General features: G+C 35.1%; 1 protein-coding gene and 11 non-coding genes across 12 annotated transcripts in view; all 12 read left to right on the top strand.

The window, feature by feature from the left end:
• ARMH1 (armadillo like helical domain containing 1) overlaps nt 1–23,103 on the top strand; it is a 484,180-nt gene that overhangs the window by 39,663 nt on the left and 421,414 nt on the right. The window lies entirely within an intron of this gene.
• LOC148454861 (U5 spliceosomal RNA) lies at nt 538–652 on the top strand. The gene has a single exon (XR_015874677.1). It is a non-coding gene; the product is annotated as a U5 spliceosomal RNA (small nuclear RNA).
• LOC148454860 (U5 spliceosomal RNA) lies at nt 2,588–2,702 on the top strand. Its single transcript, XR_015874670.1, has one exon. It is a non-coding gene; the product is annotated as a U5 spliceosomal RNA (small nuclear RNA).
• On the top strand, nt 4,644–4,758 carry LOC148454859 (U5 spliceosomal RNA). The gene has a single exon (XR_015874669.1). It is a non-coding gene; the product is annotated as a U5 spliceosomal RNA (small nuclear RNA).
• On the top strand, nt 6,701–6,815 carry LOC148454858 (U5 spliceosomal RNA). Its single transcript, XR_015874793.1, has one exon. It is a non-coding gene; the product is annotated as a U5 spliceosomal RNA (small nuclear RNA).
• Nucleotides 8,756–8,870, top strand: LOC148454857 (U5 spliceosomal RNA). The gene has a single exon (XR_015874792.1). It is a non-coding gene; the product is annotated as a U5 spliceosomal RNA (small nuclear RNA).
• Nucleotides 10,810–10,924, top strand: LOC148454856 (U5 spliceosomal RNA). The gene has a single exon (XR_015874667.1). It is a non-coding gene; the product is annotated as a U5 spliceosomal RNA (small nuclear RNA).
• On the top strand, nt 12,865–12,979 carry LOC148454855 (U5 spliceosomal RNA). The gene has a single exon (XR_015874666.1). It is a non-coding gene; the product is annotated as a U5 spliceosomal RNA (small nuclear RNA).
• On the top strand, nt 14,920–15,034 carry LOC148454854 (U5 spliceosomal RNA). The gene has a single exon (XR_015874725.1). It is a non-coding gene; the product is annotated as a U5 spliceosomal RNA (small nuclear RNA).
• Nucleotides 16,974–17,088, top strand: LOC148454853 (U5 spliceosomal RNA). Its single transcript, XR_015874665.1, has one exon. It is a non-coding gene; the product is annotated as a U5 spliceosomal RNA (small nuclear RNA).
• On the top strand, nt 19,028–19,142 carry LOC148454852 (U5 spliceosomal RNA). Its single transcript, XR_015874705.1, has one exon. It is a non-coding gene; the product is annotated as a U5 spliceosomal RNA (small nuclear RNA).
• On the top strand, nt 21,083–21,197 carry LOC148454851 (U5 spliceosomal RNA). The gene has a single exon (XR_015874700.1). It is a non-coding gene; the product is annotated as a U5 spliceosomal RNA (small nuclear RNA).

Here is a 23,103-nt window from a genome sequence, read left to right as displayed (position 1 = left end):
TTTTATATGCTGTCTGGTTGACGGATGCTGGGCTTATTTACTAGTGAAATTCAGAAATGTCAATTTTTTCATTCAATTTTTTAGAATTTGACATTTAAATGTTGATTTTGTTTTTTAATGTAAAACTGGGGAAATAAATGTGTTTCTTCTCTTGTAGATGATTCTCCAGAATACTCTGTTACCAAGATGTTATTCCAGCACTGTATACCATAGTGTTGTCTGTAGGTACTCGACCAAGTTGAAGAACTGGTTTTGAATCACCATTCGACAATTCTGACTGTAATTCTTTCTTTACTCGGTAGTCTCATTTGAATACTTTCCCATGATGCATCTGATACATTGCAGTGGTTTTTTTTTGTTTGTTTTGATTTTGCATTTTGGAAGTTAAATTTTGCCCTTTTAATTTTTCTGTTGTAAATATATTAGTATTTTATAGTTTATGTTTGAAAATTGTTTCATATATGTGTCTAAAATCCTCTCTCTTGGTAAACTGAGGTCTGTTTGAATCCGGGGAGATAATCATGACACTTCTTTAGTATACTCTGGTTTCTCTTCAGATTGAATAAATCTTTCGCCTTTTACTAAAGATTTCCGTGGAGAGGAACAACCATGAGTTTCATGTAATTTTTTGATGCCTGGCTGATGCTGGGCTTATTCACTGGTAAAATACAGAATATCAAAATTGTTTTGGAAAACCATAGCTTCTAATATTTTAGAAGGTTATCATGAATACTCTATTGCCATAGTTCTAGTATTCTTGTACTGTTATGGTCGGGATGGCCATTGGTGATTACCATCCATGGCACAAAAACCATCTCTGGGGAATCATTGATGATTTGCAATCCTTCGATGGCCACCACTGCTGGGGGTACGATGGGCCACGGACTAATTCAAGAAAGGGGCGGGGCTAAGCTCCATCCAGTTAAAGTAAAAAAAACATTGTCTCTCTCTCATCCATCGATGGGAAAACTAATTAACATCGCCCGGCCACCGTTTTAAAAAACATTGATGGTTGATGGCCATCTTTATGTTATGGTATTTCAAGGAAGTTGAAGAGGTAAATTAGGTAGTTTCCTTTTGTTTTAGTTTGTTTGCATGAAAATTTGACCCAGTTTAGAAGTTTTACTGTTTCCAATTTCTGATTCTCTTTTTCAGTTTACATTCAATTTGTTTTTGACTTATGGTAAAATATTATGTTTTTACCTTTTTTTTGTATATAGTAGTTTTGGGGTGTGGTATGTTAGTTCGACAGTTCTCATGTTGATGTGCATAATGTCGACATGTTATACTTTTAAACATGTCAACATTCAGAGGATGTCCATGTGGTGTCTGTTGACATGTTGAACACGTCAGTATTGTTGTGTCGACATTTTGAATGTGATGGTAACTGTCGACCGTGTGTCTTTATACCATAGTTTTGTATCATTCATGTTGTTATGTGTGTACCGCAGCATTTGAAGTTCAAAGTTTGACCAGGAAAAATAGGTAGGGATCTGAAAACTTGAACGTGGAAACACTGCTTCGTAGTGTAAAGTGCACTCTTATTTATGTTTCATCTGATACAGTTCATAGGTTCTCTGCAAGTTTATCCTTTTTTAACTTAGAAAAATATTACATTTATTTAGGATTATATAGGATGGGCTTGAAAATTGTGCCTCTTGTGCTTCTCCCTACTTTACTTTCATCTACTTCTTACTCCCCACTAGGGCACCTAGCACTTGGTTGCTTATGCTTTGCTGCCTATGTGGGTGGTATGTAGCAATGTATATTATCCATGTCCTTGTCCTGCTTTGTTTTGTATTGTACTGTAAGTCATTGGTCACCTATTTGTTTATGTACTTTGTAAGGTGCTGCGGAACACTTGTGGTGCCATATAAATAAATGATAAGAATAATAATAACAACTATAAGTTTGTTCTGTCCTCTCGCTTGTTGAAATGAGGTCTGTTTGCATCCAGGGAGGTAACAGTGACACTCGGTGTACTTGTCTTTTTCTTAAGATCAAATAAATCTTTTGTCATTTACTAAAGATTTTCATGAATTTCATGCAAGTTTTTTATATGCTGTCTGGTTGACGGATGCTGGGCTTATTTACTAGTGAAATTCAGAAATGTCAATTTTTTCATTCAATTTTTTAGAATTTGACATTTAAATGTTGATTTTGTTTTTTAATGTAAAACTGGGGAAATAAATGTGTTTCTTCTCTTGTAGATGATTCTCCAGAATACTCTGTTACCAAGATGTTATTCCAGCACTGTATACCATAGTGTTGTCTGTAGGTACTCGACCAAGTTGAAGAACTGGTTTTGAATCACCATTTGACAATTCTGACTGTAATTCTTTCTTTGGTAGTCTTATTTGAATACTTTCCCATGATGCATCTGATACATTGCAGTGGTTTTTTTTTTGTTTGTTTTGATTTTGCATTTTGGAAGTTAAATTTTGCCCTTTTAATTTTTCTGTTGTAAATATATTAGTATTTTATAGTTTATGTTTGAAAATTGTTTCATATATGTGTCTAAAATCCTCTCTCTTGGTAAACTGAGGTCTGTTTGAATCCGGGGAGATAATCATGACACTTCTTTAGTATACTCTGGTTTCTCTTCAGATCGAATAAATCTTTCGCCTTTTACTAAAGATTTCCGTGGAGAGGAACAACCATGAGTTTCATGTAATTTTTTGATGCCTGGCTGATGCTTGGCTTATTCACTGGTAAAATACAGAATATCAAAATTGTTTTGGAAAACCATAGCTTCTAATGTTTTAGAAGGTTATCATGAATACTCTATTGCCATAGTTTTAGTATTCTTGTACTGTTATGGTTGGGATGGCCATTGGTGATTACCATCCATGGCACAAAAACCATCTATGGGGAATCATTGATGATTTGCACCCCTTTGATGGCCACCACTGCTGGGGGTACGATGGGCCACGGACTAATTCAAGAAAGGGGCGGGGCTAAGATCCGTCCAGTTAAAGTAAAAAAAACATTGTCTCTCTCTCTCATTCATCGATGGGAAAACTAATTAACATCGCCCGGCCACCGTTTTAAAAAACATTGATGGTTGATGGCCATCTTTATGTTATGGTATTTCAAGGAAGTTGAAGAGGTAAATTAGGTAGTTTCCTTTTGTTTTAGTTTGTTTGCATGAAAATTTGACCCAGTTTAGAAGTTTTACTGTTTCCAATTTCTGATTCTCTTTTTCGGTTTACATTCAATTTGTTTTTGACTTATGGTAAAATATTATGTTTTTACCTTTTTTTTGTATATAGTAGTTTTGGGGTGTGGTATGTTAGTTCGACAGTTCTCATGTTGATGTGCATAATGTCGACATGTTATACTTTTAAACATGTCAACATTCAGAGGATGTCCATGTGGTGTCTGTTGACATGTTGAACACGTCAGTATTGTTGTGTCGACATTTTGAATGTGATGGTAACTGTCGACTGCGTGTCTTTATAACATAGTTTTGTATCATTCATGTTGTTATGTGTGTACCGCAGCATTTTAAGTTCAAAGTTTGACCAGGAAAAATAGGTAGAGATCTGAAAACTTGAACGTGGAAACACTGCTTCGTAGTGTAAAGTGCACTCTTATCTATGTTTCATCTGATACAGTTCATAGGTTCTCTGCAAGTTTATCCTTTTTTAACTTAGAAAAGTATTACATTTATTTAGGATTATATAGGATGGGCTTGAAAATTGTGCCTCTTGTGCTTCTCCCTACTTTACTTTCTTCTACTTCTTACTCCCCACTAGGGCACCTAGCACTTGGTTGCTTATGCTTTGCTGCCTATGTGGGTGGTATGTAGCAATGTATATTATCCATGTCCTTGTCCTGCTTTGTTTTGTATTTTACTGTAAGTCACTGGTCACCTATTTGTTTATGTACTTTGTAAGGTGCTGCGGAACACTTGTGGCGCCATATAAATAAATGATAAGAATAATAATAACAACTATAAGTTTGTTCTGTCCTCTCGCTTGTTGAAATGAGGTCTGTTTGCATCCAGGGAGGTAACAGTGACACTCGGTGTACTTGTCTTTTTCTTAAGATCAAATAAATCTTTTGTCATTTACTAAAGATTTTCATGAATTTCATGCAAGTTTTTTATATGCTGTCTGGTTGACGGATGCTGGGCTTATTTACTAGTGAAATTCAGAAATGTCAATTTTTTCATTCAATTTTTTAGAATTTGACATTTAAATGTTGATTTTGTGTTTTAATGTAAAACTGGGGAAATAAATGTGTTTCTTCTCTTGTAGATGATTCTCCAGAATACTCTGTTACCAAGATGTTATTCCAGCACTGTATACCATAGTGTTGTCTGTAGGTACTCGACCAAGTTGAAGAACTGGTTTTGAATCACCATTCGACAATTCTGACTGTAATTCTTTATTTACTTGGTAGTCTCATTTGAATACTTTCCCATGATGCATCTGATACATTGCAGTGGTTTTTTTATTGTTTGTTTTGATTTTGCATTTTGGAAGTAAAATTTTGCCCTTTTAATTTTTCTGTTGTAAATATATTAGTATTTTATAGTTTATGTTTGAAAATTGTTTCATATATGTGTCTAAAATCCTCTCTCTTGGTAAACTGAGGTCTGTTTGAATCCGGGGAGATAATCATGACACTTCTTTAGTATACTCTGGTTTCTCTTCAGATCGAATAAATCTTTCGCCTTTTACTAAAGATTTCCGTGGAGAGGAACAACCATGAGTTTCATGTAATTTTTTGATGCCTGGCTGATGCTTGGCTTATTCACTGGTAAAATACAGAATATCAAAATTGTTTTGGAAAACCATAGCTTCTAATGTTTTAGAAGGTTATCATGAATACTCTATTGCCATAGTTTTAGTATTCTTGTACTGTTATGGTTGGGATGGCCATTGGTGATTACCATCCATGGCACAAAAACCATCTATGGGGAATCATTGATGATTTGCACCCCTTTGATGGCCACCACTGCTGGGGGTACGATGGGCCACGGACTAATTCAAGAAAGGGGCGGGGCTAAGATCCGTCCAGTTAAAGTAAAAAAAACATTGTCTCTCTCTCTCATTCATCGATGGGAAAACTAATTAACATCGCCCGGCCACCGTTTTAAAAAACATTGATGGTTGATGGCCATCTTTATGTTATGGTGTTTCAAGGAAGTTGAAGAGGTAAATTAGGTAGTTTCCTTTTGTTTTAGTTTGTTTGCATGAAAATTTGACCCAGTTTAGAAGTTTTACTGTTTCCAATTTCTGATTCTCTTTTTCGGTTTACATTCAATTTGTTTTTGACTTATGGTAAAATATTATGTTTTTACCTTTTTTTTGTATATAGTAGTTTTGGGGTGTGGTATGTTAGTTCGACAGTTCTCATGTTGATGTGCATAATGTCGACATGTTATACTTTTAAACATGTCAACATTCAGAGGATGTCCATGTGGTGTCTGTTGACATGTTGAACACGTCAGTATTGTTGTGTCGACATTTTGAATGTGATGGTAACTGTCGACCGCGTGTCTTTATAACATAGTTTTGTATCATTCATGTTGTTATGTGTGTACCGCAGCATTTGAAGTTCAAAGTTTGACCAGGAAAAATAGGTAGGGATCTGAAAACTTGAACGTGGAAACACTGCTTCGTAGTGTAAAGTGCACTCTTATCTATGTTTCATCTGATACAGTTCATAGGTTCTCTGAAAGTTTATCCTTTTTTAACTTAGAAAAATATTACATTTATTTAGGATTATATAGGATGGGCTTGAAAATTGTGCCTCTTGTTCTTCTCCCTACTTTACTTTCTTCTACTTCTTACTCCCCACTAGGGCACCTAGCACTTGGTTGCTTATGCTTTGCTGCCTATGTGGGTGGTATGTAGCAATGTATATTATCCATGTCCTTGTCCTGCTTTGTTTTGTATTGTACTGTAAGTCACTGGTCACCTATTTGTTTATGTACTTTGTAAGGTGCTGCGGAACACTTGTGGCGCCATATAAATAAATGATAAGAATAATAATAACAACTATAAGTTTGTTCTGTCCTCTCGCTTGTTGAAATGAGGTCTGTTTGCATCCAGGGAGGTAACAGTGACACTCGGTGTACTTGTCTTTTTCTTAAGATCAAATAAATCTTTTGTCATTTACTAAAGATTTTCATGAATTTCATGCAAGTTTTTTATATGCTGTCTGGTTGACGGATGCTGGGCTTATTTACTAGTGAAATTCAGAAATGTCAATTTTTTTCATTCAATTTTTTAGAATTTGACATTTAAATGTTGATTTTGTTTTTTAATGTAAAACTGGGGAAATAAATGTGTTTCTTCTCTTGTAGATGATTCTCCAGAATACTCTGTTACCAAGATGTTATTCCAGCACTGTATACCATAGTGTTGTCTGTAGGTACTCGACCAAGTTGAAGAACTGGTTTTGAATAACCATTCGACAATTCTGACTGTAATTCTTTCTTTACTTGGTAGTCTCATTTGAATACTTTCCCATGATGCATCTGATACATTGCAGTGGTTTTTTTTTTGTTTGTTTTGATTTTGCATTTTGGAAGTTAAATTTTGCCCTTTTAATTTTTCTGTTGTAAATATATTAGTATTTTATAGTTTATGTTTGAAAATTGTTTCATATATGTGTCTAAAATCCTCTCTCTTGGTAAACTGAGGTCTGTTTGAATCCGGGGAGATAATCATGACACTTCTTTAGTATACTCTGGTTTCTCTTCAGATCGAATAAATCTTTCGCCTTTTACTAAAGATTTCCGTGGAGAGGAACAACCATGAGTTTCATGTAATTTTTTGATGCCTGGCTGATGCTGGGCTTATTCACTGGTAAAATACAGAATATCAAAATTGTTTTGGAAAACCATAGCTTCTAATGTTTTTAGAAGGTTATCATGAATACTCTATTGCCATAGTTTTAGTATTCTTGTACTGTTATGGTTGGGATGGCCATTGGTGATTACCATCCATGGCACAAAAACCATCTATGGGGAATCATTGATGATTTGCACCCCTTTGATGGCCACCACTGCTGGGGGTACGATGGGCCACGGACTAATTCAAGAAAGGGGCGGGGCTAAGATCCGTCCAGTTAAAGTAAAAAAAACATTGTCTCTCTCTCATCCATCGATGGGAAAACTAATTAACATCGCCCGGCCACCGTTTTAAAAAACATTGATGGTTGATGGCCATCTTTATGTTATGGTATTTCAAGGAAGTTGAAGAGGTAAATTAGGTAGTTTCCTTTTGTTTTAGTTTGTTTGCATGAAAATTTGACCCAGTTTAGAAGTTTTACTGTTTTCAATTTCTGATTCTCTTTTTCGGTTTACATTCAATTTGTTTTTGACTTATGGTAAAATATTATGTTTTTACCTTTTTTTTGTATATAGTAGTTTTGGGGTGTGGTATGTTAGTTCGACAGTTCTCATGTTGATGTGCATAATGTTGACATGTTATACTTTTAAACATGTCAACATTCAGAGGATGTCCATGTGGTGTCTGTTGACATGTTGAACACGTCAGTATTGTTGTGTCGACTTTTTGAATGTGATGGTAACTGTCGACCGTGTGTCTTTATACCATAGTTTTGTATCATTCATGTTGTTATGTGTGTACCGCAGCATTTGAAGTTCAAAGTTTGACCAGGAAAAATAGGTAGGGATCTGAAAACTTGAACGTGGAAACACTGCTTCGTAGTGTAAAGTGCACTCTTATTTATGTTTCATCTGATACAGTTCATAGGTTCTCTGCAAGTTTATCCTTTTTTAACTTTGAAAAATATTACATTTATTTAGGATTATATAGGATGGGCTTGAAAATTGTGCCTCTTGTGCTTCTCCCTACTTTACTTTCATCTACTTCTTACTCCCCACTAGGGCACCTAGCACTTGGTTGCTTATGCTTTGCTGCCTATGTGGGTGGTATGTAGCAATGTATATTATCCATGTCCTTGTCCTGCTTTGTTTTGTATTGTACTGTAAGTCATTGGTCACCTATTTGTTTATGTACTTTGTAAGGTGCTGCGGAACACTTGTGGTGCCATATAAATAAATGATAAGAATAATAATAACAACTATAAGTTTGTTCTGTCCTCTCGCTTGTTGAAATGAGGTCTGTTTGCATCCAGGGAGGTAACAGTGACACTCGGTGTACTTGTCTTTTTCTTAAGATCAAATAAATCTTTTGTCATTTACTAAAGATTTTCATGAATTTCATGCAAGTTTTTTATATGCTGTCTGGTTGACGGATGCTGGGCTTATTTACTAGTGAAATTCAGAAATGTCAATTTTTTCATTCAATTTTTTAGAATTTGACATTTAAATGTTGATTTTGTTTTTTAATGTAAAACTGGGGAAATAAATGTGTTTCTTCTCTTGTAGATGATTCTCCAGAATACTCTGTTACCAAGATGTTATTCCAGCACTGTATACCATAGTGTTGTCTGTAGGTACTCGACCAAGTTGAAGAACTGGTTTTGAATCACCATTCGACAATTCTGACTGTAATTCTTTCTTTACTTGGTAGTCTCATTTGAATACTTTCCCATGATGCATCTGATACATTGCAGTGGTTTTTTTATTGTTTGTTTTGATTTTGCATTTTGGAAGTAAAATTTTGCCCTTTTAATTTTTCTGTTGTAAATATATTAGTATTTTATAGTTTATGTTTGAAAATTGTTTCATATATGTGTCTAAAATCCTCTCTCTTGGTAAACTGAGGTCTGTTTGAATCCGGGGAGATAATCATGACTCTTCTTTAGTATACTCTGGTTTCTCTTCAGATCGAATAAATCTTTCGCCTTTTACTAAAGATTTCCGTGGAGAGGAACAACCATGAGTTTCATGTAATTTTTTGATGCCTGGCTGATGCTGGGCTTATTCACTGGTAAAATACAGAATATCAAAATTGTTTTGGAAAACCATAGCTTCTAATGTTTTAGAAGGTAATCATGAATACTCTATTGCCATAGTTTTAGTATTCTTGTACTGTTATGGTTGGGATGGCCATTGGTGATTACCATCCATGGCACAAAAACCATCTATGGGGAATCATTGATGATTTGCACCCCTTTGATGGCCACCACTGCTGGGGGTACGATGGGCCACGGACTAATTCAAGAAAGGGGCGGGGCTAAGATCCGTCCAGTTAAAGTAAAAAAAACATTGTCTCTCTCTCATCCATCGATGGGAAAACTAATTAACATCGCCCGGCCACCGTTTTAAAAAACATTGATGGTTGATGGCCATCTTTATGTTATGGTATTTCAAGGAAGTTGAAGAGGTAAATTAGGTAGTTTCCTTTTGTTTTAGTTTGTTTGCATGAAAATTTGACCCAGTTTTGAAGTTTTACTGTTTCCAATTTCTGATTCTCTTTTTCGGTTTACATTCAATTTGTTTTTGACTTATGGTAAAATATGATGTTTTTACCTTTTTTTTGTATATAGTAGTTTTGGGGTGTGGTATGTTAGTTCAACAGTTCTCATGTTGATGTGCATAATGTCGACATGTTATACTTTTAAACATGTCAACATTCAGAGGATGTCCATGTGGTGTCTGTTGACATGTTGAACACGTCAGTATTGTTGTGTCGACATTTTGAATATGATGGTAACTGTCGACCGTGTGTCTTTATACCATAGTTTTGTATCATTCATGTTGTTATGTGTGTACCGCAGCATTTGAAGTTCAAAGTTTGACCAGGAAAAATAGGTAGGGATCTGAAAACTTGAACGTGGAAACACTGCTTCGTAGTGTAAAGTGCACTCTTATCTATGTTTCATCTGATACAGTTCATAGGTTCTCTGCAAGTTTATCCTTTTTTAACTTAGAAAAATATTACATTTATTTAGGATTATATAGGATGGGCTTGAAAATTGTGCCTCTTGTTCTTCTCCCTACTTTACTTTCTTCTACTTCTTTCTCCCCACTAGGGCACCTAGCACTTGGTTGCTTATGCTTTGCTGCCTATGTGGGTGGTATGTAGCAATGTATATTATCCATGTCCTTGTCCTGCTTTGTTTTGTGTTCTACTGTAAGTCACTGGTCACCTATTTGTTTATGTACTTTGTAAGGTGCTGCGGAACACTTGTGGCGCCATATAAATAAATGATAAGAATAATAATAACAACTATAAGTTTGTTCTGTCCTCTCGCTTGTTGAAATGAGGTCTGTTTGCATCCAGGGAGGTAACAGTGACACTCGGTGTACTTGTCTTTTTCTTAAGATCAAATAAATCTTTTGTCATTTACTAAAGATTTTCATGAATTTCATGCAAGTTTTTTATATGCTGTCTGGTTGACGAATGCTGGGCTTATTTACTAGTGAAATTCAGAAATGTCAATTTTTTCATTCAATTTTTTAGAATTTGACATTTAAATGTTGATTTTGTTTTTTAATGTAAAACTGGGGAAATAAATGTGTTTCTTCTCTTGTAGATGATTCTCCAGAATACTCTGTTACCAAGATGTTATTCCAGCACTGTATACCATAGTGTTGTCTGTAGGTACTCGACCAAGTTGAAGAACTGGTTTTGAATCACCATTCGACAATTCTGACTGTAATTCTTTCTTTACTTGGTAGTCTCATTTGAATACTTTCCCATGATGCATCTGATACATTGCAGTGGTTTTTTTATTGTTTGTTTTGATTTTGCATTTTGGAAGTAAAATTTTGCCCTTTTAATTTTTCTGTTGTAAATATATTAGTATTTTATAGTTTATGTTTGAAAATTGTTTCATATATGTGTCTAAAATCCTCTCTCTTGGTAAACTGAGGTCTGTTTGAATCCGGGGAGATAATCATGACACTTCTTTAGTATACTCTGGTTTCTCTTCAGATCGAATAAATCTTTCGCCTTTTACTAAAGATTTCCGTGGAGAGGAACAACCATGAGTTTCATGTAATTTTTTGATGCCTGGCTGATGCTTGGCTTATTCACTGGTAAAATACAGAATATCAAAATTGTTTTGGAAAACAATTAGCTTCTAATGTTTTAGAAGGTTATCATGAATACTCTATTGCCATAGTTTTAGTATTCTTGTACTGTTATGGTTGGGATGGCCATTGGTGATTACCATCCATGGCACAAAAACCATCTATGGGGAATCATTGATGATTTGCACCCCTTTGATGGCCACCACTGCTGGGGGTACGATGGGCCACGGACTAATTCAAGAAAGGGGCGGGGCTAAGATCCGTCCAGTTAAAGTAAAAAAAACATTGTCTCTCTCTCATTCATCGATGGGAAAACTAATTAACATCGCCCGGCCACCGTTTTAAAAAACATTGATGGTTGATGGCCATCTTTATGTTATGGTATTTCAAGGAAGTTGAAGAGGTAAATTAGGTAGTTTCCTTTTGTTTTAGTTTGTTTGCATGAAAATTTGACCCAGTTTAGAAGTTTTACTGTTTCCAATTTCTGATTCTCTTTTTCGGTTTACATTCAATTTGTTTTTGACTTATGGTAAAATATTATGTTTTTACCTTTTTTTTGTATATAGTAGTTTTGGGGTGTGGTATGTTAGTTCGACAGTTCTCATGTTGATGTGCATAATGTCGACATGTTATACTTTTAAACATGTCAACATTCAGAGGATGTCCATGTGGTGTCTGTTGACATGTTGAACACGTCAGTATTGTTGTGTCGACATTTTGAATGTGATGGTAACTGTCGACCGTGTGTCTTTATACCATAGTTTTGTATCATTCATGTTGTTATGTGTGTACCGCAGCATTTGAAGTTCAAAGTTTGACCAGGAAAAATAGGTAGGGATCTGAAAACTTGAACGTGGAAACACTGCTTCGTAGTGTAAAGTGCACTCTTATTTATGTTTCATCTGATACAGTTCATAGGTTCTCTGCAAGTTTATCCTTTTTTAACTTTGAAAAATATTACATTTATTTAGGATTATATAGGATGGGCTTGAAAATTGTGCCTCTTGTGCTTCTCCCTACTTTACTTTCATCTACTTCTTACTCCCCACTAGGGCACCTAGCACTTGGTTGCTTATGCTTTGCTGCCTATGTGGGTGGTATGTAGCAATGTATATTATCCATGTCCTTGTCCTGCTTTGTTTTGTATTGTACTGTAAGTCATTGGTCACCTATTTGTTTATGTACTTTGTAAGGTGCTGCGGAACACTTGTGGTGCCATATAAATAAATGATAAGAATAATAATAACAACTATAAGTTTGTTCTGTCCTCTCGCTTGTTGAAATGAGGTCTGTTTGCATCCAGGGAGGTAACAGTGACACTCGGTGTACTTGTCTTTTTCTTAAGATCAAATAAATCTTTTGTCATTTACTAAAGATTTTCATGAATTTCATGCAAGTTTTTTATATGCTGTCTGGTTGACGGATGCTGGGCTTATTTACTAGTGAAATTCAGAAATGTCAATTTTTTCATTCAATTTTTTAGAATTTCACATTTAAATGTTGATTTTGTTTTTTAATGTAAAACTGGGGAAATAAATGTGTTTCTTCTCTTGTAGATGATTCTCCAGAATACTCTGTTACCAAGATGTTATTCCAGCACTGTATACCATAGTGTTGTCTGTAGGTACTCGACCAAGTTGAAGAACTGGTTTTGAATCACCATTCGACAATTCTGACTGTAATTCTTTCTTTACTTGGTAGTCTCATTTGAATACTTTCCCATGATGCATCTGATACATTGCAGTGGTTTTTTTTTTTTTTGTTTTGATTTTGCATTTTGGAAGTAAAATTTTGCCGTTTTAATTTTTCTGTTGTAAATATATTAGTATTTTATAGTTTATGTTTGAAAATTGTTTCATATATGTGTCTAAAATCCTCTCTCTTGGTAAACTGAGGTCTGTTTGAATCCGGGGAGATAATCATGACACTTCTTTAGTATACTCTGGTTTCTCTTCAGATCGAATAAATCTTTCGCCTTTTACTAAAGATTTCCGTGGAGAGGAACAACCATGAGTTTCATGTAATTTTTTGATGCCTGGCTGATGCTTGGCTTATTCACTGGTAAAATACAGAATATCAAAATTGTTTTGGAAAACCATAGCTTCTAATGTTTTTAGAAGGTTATCATGAATACTCTATTGCCATAGTTTTAGTATTCTTGTACTGTTATGGTTGGGATGGCCATTGGTGATTACCATCCATGGCACAAAAACCATCTATGGGGAATCATTGATGATTTGCACCCCTTTGATGGCCACCACTGCTGGGGGTACGATGGGCCACGGACTAATTCAAGAAAGGGGCGGGGCTAAGATCCGTCCAGTTAAAGTAAAAAAAACATTGTCTCTCTCTCATCCATCGATGGGAAAACTAATTAACATCGCCCGGCCACCGTTTTAAAAAACATTGATGGTTGATGGCCATCTTTATGTTATGGTATTTCAAGGAAGTTGAAGAGGTAAATTAGGTAGTTTCCTTTTGTTTTAGTTTGTTTGCATGAAAATATGACCCAGTTTTGAAGTTTTACTGTTTCCAATTTCTGATTCTCTTTTTCGGTTTACATTCAATTTGTTTTTGACTTATGGTAAAATATGATGTTTTTACCTTTTTTTTGTATATAGTAGTTTTGGGGTTTGGTATGTTAGTTCGACAGTTCTCATGTTGATGTGCATAATGTCGACATGTTATACTTTTAAACATGTCAACATTCAGAGGATGTCCATGTGGTATCTGTTGACATGTTGAACATGTCAGCATTGTTGTGTCGACATTTTGAATGTCATGGTAACTGTCGACCGTGTGACTTTATACCATAGTTTTGTATCATTCATGTTGTTATGTGTGTACCGCAGCATTTTAAGTTCAAAGTTTGACCAGGAAAAATAGGTAGGGATCTGAAAACTTGAACGTGGAAACACTGCTTCGTAGTGTAAAGTGCACTCTTATTTATGTTTCATCTGATACAGTTCATAGGTTCTCTGCAAGTTTATCCTTTTTTAACTTTGAAAAATATTACATATATTTAGGATTATATAGGATGGGCTTGAAAATTGTGCCTCTTGTGCTTCTCCCTACTTTACTTTCATCTACTTCTTACTCCCCACTAGGGCACCTAGCACTTGGTTGCTTATGCTTTGCTGCCTATGTGGGTGGTATGTAGCAATGTATATTATCCATGTCCTTGTCCTGCTTTGTTTTGTATTGTACTGTAAGTCATTGGTCACCTATTTGTTTATGTACTTTGTAAGGTGCTGCGGAACACTTGTGGTGCCATATAAATAAATGATAAGAATAATAATAACAACTATAAGTTTGTTCTGTCCTCTCGCTTGTTGAAATGAGGTCTGTTTGCATCCAGGGAGGTAACAGTGACACTCGGTGTACTTGTCTTTTTCTTAAGATCAAATAAATCTTTTGTCATTTACTAAAGATTTTCATGAATTTCATGCAAGTTTTTTATATGCTGTCTGGTTGACGGATGCTGGGCTTATTTACTAGTGAAATTCAGAAATGTCAATTTTTTCATTCAATTTTTTAGAATTTGACATTTAAATGTTGATTTTGTTTTTTAATGTAAAACTGGGGAAATAAATGTGTTTCTTCTCTTGTAGATGATTCTCCAGAATACTCTGTTACCAAGATGTTATTCCAGCACTGTATACCATAGTGTTGTCTGTAGGTACTCGACCAAGTTGAAGAACTGGTTTTGAATAACCATTCGACAATTCTGACTGTAATTCTTTCTTTACTTGGTAGTCTCATTTGAATACTTTCCCATGATGCATCTGATACATTGCAGTGGGTTTTTTTTTGTTTGTTTTGATTTTGCATTTTGGAAGTTAAATTTTGCCCTTTTAATTTTTCTGTTGTAAATATATTAGTATTTTATAGTTTATGTTTGAAAATTGTTTCATATATGTGTCTAAAATCCTCTCTCTTGGTAAACTGAGGTCTGTTTGAATCCGGGGAGATAATCATGACACTTCTTTAGTATACTCTGGTTTCTCTTCAGATCGAATAAATCTTTCGCCTTTTACTAAAGATTTCCGTGGAGAGGAACAACCATGAGTTTCATGTAATTTGTTGATCCCTGGCTGATGCTGGGCTTATTCACTGGTAAAATACAGAATATCAAAATTGTTTTGGAAAACCATAGCTTCTAATGTTTTAGAAGGTTATCATGAATACTCTATTGCCATAGTTTTAGTATTCTTGTACTGTTATGGTTGGGATGGCCATTGGTGATTACCATCCATGGCACAAAAACCATCTATGGGGAATCATTGATGATTTGCACCCCTTTGATGGCCACCACTGCTGGGGGTACGATGGGCCACGGACTAATTCAAGAAAGGGGCGGGGCTAAGATCCGTCCAGTTAAAGTAAAAAAAACATTGTCTCTCTCTCATCCATCGATGGGAAAACTAATTAACATCGCCCGGCCACCGTTTTAAAAAACATTGATGGTTGATGGCCATCTTTATGTTATGGTATTTCAAGGAAGTTGAAGAGGTAAATTAGGTAGTTTCCTTTTGTTTTAGTTTGTTTGCATGAAAATTTGACCCAGTTTAGAAGGTTTACTGTTTCCAATTTCTGATTCTCTTTTTCGGTTTACATTCAATTTGTTTTTGACTTATGGTAAAATATTATGTTTTTACCTTTTTTTTGTATATAGTAGTTTTGGGGTGTGGTATGTTAGTTCGACAGTTCTCATGTTGATGTGCATAATGTCGACATGTTATACTTTTAAACATGTCAACATTCAGAGGATGTCCATGTGGTGTCTGTTGACATGTTGAACACGTCAGTATTGTTGTGTCGACATTTTGAATGTGATGGTAACTGTCGACCGTGTGTCTTTATACCATAGTTTTGTATCATTCATGTTGTTATGTGTGTACCGCAGCATTTGAAGTTCAAAGTTTGACCAGGAAAAATAGGTAGGGATCTGAAAACTTGAACGTGGAAACACTGCTTCGTAGTGTAAAGTGCACTCTTATTTATGTTTCATCTGATACAGTTCATAGGTTCTCTGCAAATTTATCCTTTTTTAACTTTGAAAAATATTACATTTATTTAGGATTATATAGGATGGGCTTGAAAATTGTGCCTCTTTTGCTTCTCCCTACTTTACTTTCATCTACTTCTTACTCCCCACTAGGGCACCTAGCACTTGGTTGCTTATGCTTTGCTGCCTATGTGGGTGGTATGTAGCAATGTATATTATCCATGTCCTTGTCCTGCTTTGTTTTGTATTGTACTGTAAGTCATTGGTCACCTATTTGTTTATGTACTTTGTAAGGTGCTGCGGAACACTTGTGGTGCCATATAAATAAATGATAAGAATAATAATAACAACTATAAGTTTGATCTGTCCTCTCGCTTGTTGAAATGAGGTCTGTTTGCATCCAGGGAGGTAACAGTGACACTCGGTGTACTTGTCTTTTTCTTAAGATCAAATAAATCTTTTGTCATTTACTAAAGATTTTCATGAATTTCATGCAAGTTTTTTATATGCTGTCTGGTTGACGGATGCTGGGCTTATTTACTAGTGAAATTCAGAAATGTCAATTTTTTCATTCAATTTTTTAGAATTTGACATTTAAATGTTGATTTTGTTTTTTAATGTAAAACTGGGGAAATAAATGTGTTTCTTCTCTTGTAGATGATTCTCCAGAATACTCTGTTACCAAGATGTTATTCCAGCACTGTATACCATAGTGTTGTCTGTAGGTACTCGACCAAGTTGAAGAACTGGTTTTGAATCACCATTCGACAATTCTGACTGTAATTCTTTCTTTACTTGGTAGTCTCATTTGAATACTTTCCCATGATGCATCTGATACATTGCAGTGGTTTTTTTATTGTTTGTTTTGATTTTGCATTTTGGAAGTAAAATTTTGCCCTTTTAATTTTACTGTTGGAAATATATTAGTATTTTATAGTTTATGTTTGAAAATTGTTTCATATATGTGTCTAAAATCCTCTCTCTTGGTAAACTGAGGTCTGTTTGAATCCGGGGAGATAATCATGACACTTCTTTAGTATACTCTGGTTTCTCTTCAGATCGAATAAATCTTTCGCCTTTTACTAAAGATTTCCGTGGAGAGGAACAACCATGAGTTTCATGTAATTTTTTGATGCCTGGCTGATGCTTGGCTTATTCACTGGTAAAATACAGAATATCAAAATTGTTTTGGAAAACCATAGCTTCTAATGTTTTAGAAGGTTATCATGAATACTCTATTGCCATAGTTTTAGTATTCTTGTACTGTTATGGTTGGGATGGCCATTGGTGATTACCATCCATGGCACAAAAACCATCTATGGGGAATCATTGATGATTTGCACCCCTTTGATGGCCACCACTGCTGGGGGTACGATGGGCCACGGACTAATTCAAGAAAGGGGCGGGGCTAAGATCCGTCCAGTTAAAGTAAAAAAAACATTGTCTCTCTCTCATTCATCGATGGGAAAACTAATTAACATCGCCCGGCCACCGTTTTAAAAAACATTGATGGTTGATGGCCATCTTTATGTTATGGTATTTCAAGGAAGTTGAAGAGGTAAATTAGGTAGTTTCCTTTTGTTTTAGTTTGTTTGCATGAAAATTTGACCCAGTTTAGAAGTTTTACTGTTTCCAATTTCTGATTCTCTTTTTCGGTTTACATTCAATTTGTTTTTGACTTATGGTAAAATATTATGTTTTTACCTTTTTTTTGTATATAGTAGTTTTGGGGTGTGGTATGTTAGTTCGACAGTTCTCATGTTGATGTGCATAATGTTGACATGTTATACTTTTAAACATGTCAACATTCAGAGGATGTCCATGTGGTGTCTGTTGACATGTTGAACACGTCAGTATTGTTGTGTCGACTTTTTGAATGTGATGGTAACTGTCGACCGTGTGTCTTTATACCATAGTTTTGTATCATTCATGTTGTTATGTGTGTACCGCAGCATTTGAAGTTCAAAGTTTGACCAGGAAAAATAGGTAGGGATCTGAAAACTTGAACGTGGAAACACTGCTTCGTAGTGTAAAGTGCACTCTTATTTATGTTTCATCTGATACAGTTCATAGGTTCTCTGCAAGTTTATCCTTTTTTAACTTTGAAAAATATTACATTTATTTAGGATTATATAGGATGGGCTTGAAAATTGTGCCTCTTGTGCTTCTCCCTACTTTACTTTCATCTACTTCTTACTCCCCACTAGGGCACCTAGCACTTGGTTGCTTATGCTTTGCTGCCTATGTGGGTGGTATGTAGCAATGTATATTATCCATGTCCTTGTCCTGCTTTGTTTTGTATTGTACTGTAAGTCATTGGTCACCTATTTGTTTATGTACTTTGTAAGGTGCTGCGGAACACTTGTGGTGCCATATAAATAAATGATAAGAATAATAATAACAACTATAAGTTTGTTCTGTCCTCTCGCTTGTTGAAATGAGGTCTGTTTGCATCCAGGGAGGTAACAGTGACACTCGGTGTACTTGTCTTTTTCTTAAGATCAAATAAATCTTTTGTCATTTACTAAAGATTTTCATGAATTTCATGCAAGTTTTTTATATGCTTTCTGGTTGACGGATGCTGGGCTTATTTACTAGTGAAATTCAGAAATGTCAATTTTTTCATTCAATTTTTTAGAATTTCACATTTAAATGTTGATTTTGTTTTTTAATGTAAAACTGGGGAAATAAATGTGTTTCTTCTCTTGTAGATGATTCTCCAGAATACTCTGTTACCAAGATGTTATTCCAGCACTGTATACCATAGTGTTGTCTGTAGGTACTCGACCAAGTTGAAGAACTGGTTTTGAATAACCATTCGACAATTCTGACTGTAATTCTTTCTTTACTTGGTAGTCTCATTTGAATACTTTCCCATGATGCATCTGATACATTGCAGTGGGGTTTTTTTTGTTTGTTTTGATTTTGCATTTTGGAAGTTAAATTTTGCCCTTTTAATTTTTCTGTTGTAAATATATTAGTATTTTATAGTTTATGTTTGAAAATTGTTTCATATATGTGTCTAAAATCCTCTCTCTTGGTAAACTGAGGTCTGTTTGAATCCGGGGAGATAATCATGACACTTCTTTAGTATACTCTGGTTTCTCTTCAGATTGAATAAATTTTTCGCCTTTTACTAAAGATTTCCGTGGAGAGGAACAACCATGAGTTTCATGTAATTTTTTGATGCCTGGCTGATGCTGGGCTTATTCACTGGTAAAATACAGAATATCAAAATTGTTTTGGAAAACCATAGCTTCTAATGTTTTTAGAAGGTTATCATGAATACTCTATTGCCATAGTTTTAGTAATCTTGTACTGTTATGGTTGGGATGGCCATTGGTGATTACCATCCATGGCACAAAAACCATCTATGGGGAATCATTGATGATTTGCACCCCTTTGATGGCCACCACTGCTGGGGGTACGATGGGCCACGGACTAATTCAAGAAAGGGGCGGGGCTAAGATCCATCCAGTTAAAGTAAAAAAAACATTGTCTCTCTCTCATCCATCGATGGGAAAACTAATTAACATCGCCCGGCCACCGTTTTAAAAAACATTGATGGTTGATGGCCATCTTTATGTTATGGTATTTCAAGGAAGTTGAAGAGGTAAATTAGGTAGTTTCCTTTTGTTTTAGTTTGTTTGCATGAAAATTTGACCCAGTTTAGAAGTTTTACTGTTTCCAATTTCTGATTCTCTTTTTCGGTTTACATTCAATTTGTTTTTGACTTATGGTAAAATATTATGTTTTTACCTTTTTTTTGTATATAGTAGTTTTGGGGTGTGGTATGTTAGTTCGACAGTTCTCATGTTGATGTGCATAATGTTGACATGTTATACTTTTAAACATGTCAACATTCAGAGGATGTCCATGTGGTGTCTGTTGACATGTTGAACACGTCAGTATTGTTGTGTCGACCTTTTGAATGTGATGGTAACTGTCGACCGTGTGTCTTTATACCATAGTTTTGTATCATTCATGTTGTTATGTGTGTACCGCAGCATTTGAAGTTCAAAGTTTGACCAGGAAAAATAGGTAGGGATCTGAAAACTTGAACGTGGAAACACTGCTTCGTAGTGTAAAGTGCACTCTTATTTATGTTTCATCTGATACAGTTCATAGGTTCTCTGCAAGTTTATCCTTTTTTAACTTTGAAAAATATTACATTTATTTAGGATTATATAGGATGGGCTTGAAAATTGTGCCTCTTGTGCTTCTCCCTACTTTACTTTCATCTACTTCTTACTCCCCACTAGGGCACCTAGCACTTGGTTGCTTATGCTTTGCTGCCTATGTGGGTGGTATGTAGCAATGTATATTATCCATGTCCTTGTCCTGCTTTGTTTTGTATTGTACTGTAAGTCATTGGTCACCTATTTGTTTATGTACTTTGTAAGGTGCTGCGGAACACTTGTGGTGCCATATAAATAAATGATAAGAATAATAATAACAACTATAAGTTTGTTCTGTCCTCTCGCTTGTTGAAATGAGGTCTGTTTGCATCCAGGGAGGTAACAGTGACACTCGGTGTACTTGTCTTTTTCTTAAGATCAAATAAATCTTTTGTCATTTACTAAAGATTTTCATGAATTTCATGCAAGTTTTTTATATGCTGTCTGGTTGACGGATGCTGGGCTTATTTACTAGTGAAATTCAGAAATGTCAATTTTTTCTTTCAATTTTTTAGAATTTCACATTTAAATGTTGATTTTGTTTTTTAATGTAGAACTGGGGAAATAAATGTGTTTCTTCTCTTGTAGATGATTCTCCAGAATACTCTGTTACCAAGATGTTATTCCAGCACTGTATACCATAGTGTTGTCTGTAGGTACTCGACCAAGTTGAAGAACTGGTTTTGAATCACCATTCGACAATTCTGACTGTAATTCTTTCTTTACTTGGTAGTCTCATTTGAATACTTTCCCATGATGCATCTGATACATTGCAGTGGTTTTTTTATTGTTTGTTTTGATTTTGCATTTTGGAAGTAAAATTTTGCCCTTTTAATTTTACTGTTGGAAATATATTAGTATTTTATAGTTTATGTTTGAAAATTGTTTCATATATGTGTCTAAAATCCTCTCTCTTGGTAAACTGAGGTCTGTTTGAATCCGGGGAGATAATCATGACACTTCTTTAGTATACTCTGGTTTCTCTTCAGATTGAATAAATCTTTCGCCTTTTACTAAAGATTTCCGTGGAGAGGAACAACCATGAGTTTCATGTAATTTTTTGATGCCTGGCTGATGCTTGGCTTATTCACTGGTAAAATACAGAATATCAAAATTGTTTTGGAAAACCATAGCTTCTAATGTTTTAGAAGGTTATCATGAATACTCTATTGCCATAGTTTTAGTATTCTTGTACTGTTATGGTTGGGATGGCCATTGGTGATTACCATCCATGGCACAAAAACCATCTATGGGGAATCATTGATGATTTGCACCCCTTTGATGGCCACCACTGCTGGGGGTACGATGGGCCACGGACTAATTCAAGAAAGGGGCGGGGCTAAGATCCGTCCAGTTAAAGTAAAAAAAACATTGTCTCTCTCTCATCCATCGATGGGAAAACTAATTAACATCGCCCGGCCACCGTTTTAAAAAACATTGATGGTTGATGGCCATCTTTATGTTATGGTATTTCAAGGAAGTTGAAGAGGTAAATTAGGTAGTTTCCTTTTGTTTTAGTTTGTTTGCATGAAAATTTGACCCAGTTTAGAAGTTTTACTGTTTCCAATTTCTGATTCTCTTTTTCGGTTTACATTCAATTTGTTTTTGACTTATGGTAAAATATTATGTTTTTACCTTTTTTTTGTATATAGTAGTTTTGGGGTGTGGTATGTTAGTTCGACAGTTCTCATGTTGATGTGCATAATGTTGACATGTTATACTTTTAAACATGTCAACATTCAGAGGATGTCCATGTGGTGTCTGTTGACATGTTGAACACGTCAGTATTGTTGTGTCGACTTTTTGAATGTGATGGTAACTGTCGACCGTGTGTCTTTATACCATAGTTTTGTATCATTCATGTTGTTATGTGTGTACCGCAGCATTTGAAGTTCAAAGTTTGACCAGGAAAAATAGGTAGGGATCTGAAAACTTGAACGTGGAAACACTGCTTCGTAGTGTAAAGTGCACTCTTATTTATGTTTCATCTGATACAGTTCATAGGTTCTCTGCAAGTTTATCCTTTTTTAACTTTGAAAAATATTACATTTATTTAGGATTATATAGGATGGGCTTGAAAATTGTGCCTCTTGTGCTTCTCCCTACTTTACTTTCATCTACTTCTTACTCCCCACTAGGGCACCTAGCACTTGGTTGCTTATGCTTTGCTGCCTATGTGGGTGGTATGTAGCAATGTATATTATCCATGTCCTTGTCCTGCTTTGTTTTGTATTGTACTGTAAGTCATTGGTCACCTATTTGTTTATGTACTTTGTAAGGTGCTTCGGAACACTTGTGGCGCCATATAAATAAATGATAAGAATAATAATAACAACTATAAGTTTGTTCTGTCCTCTCGCTTGTTGAAATGAGGTCTGTTTGCATCCAGGGAGGTAACAGTGACACTCGGTGTACTTGTCTTTTTCTTAAGATCAAATAAATCTTTTGTCATTTACTAAAGATTTTCATGAATTTCATACAAGTTTTTTATATGCTGTCTGGTTGACGGATGCTGGGCTTATTTACTAGTGAAATTCAGAAATGTCAATTTTTTCATTCAATTTTTTAGAATTTGACATTTAAATGTTGATTTTGTTTTTTAATGTAAAACTGGGGAAATAAATGTGTTTCTTCTCTTGTAGATGATTCTCCAGAATACTCTGTTACCAAGATGTTATTCCAGCACTGTATACCATAGTGTTGTCTGTAGGTACTCGACCAAGTTGAAGAACTGGTTTTGAATCACCATTCGACAATTCTGACTGTAATTCTTTCTTTACTTGGTAGTCTCATTTGAATACTTTCCCATGATGCATCTGATACATTGCAGTGGTTTTGTTTTTGTTTGTTTTGATTTTGCATTTTGGAAGTTAAATTTTGCCCTTTTAATTTTTCTGTTGTAAATATATTAGTATTTTATAGTTTATGTTTGAAAATTGTTTCATATATGTGTCTAAAATCCTCTCTCTTGGTAAACTGAGGTCTGTTTG

The sequence above is a fragment of the Taudactylus pleione genome, unplaced genomic scaffold, assembly GCF_031769625.1.
Source record: "Taudactylus pleione unplaced genomic scaffold, aTauple2 ptg000969l, whole genome shotgun sequence".
Taxonomy (NCBI): Eukaryota; Metazoa; Chordata; class Amphibia; order Anura; family Myobatrachidae; genus Taudactylus; species Taudactylus pleione.
The sequence above is the reverse complement of the archived record's forward strand: the minus strand, read 5'-3'. Positions and strand labels throughout refer to the sequence as shown.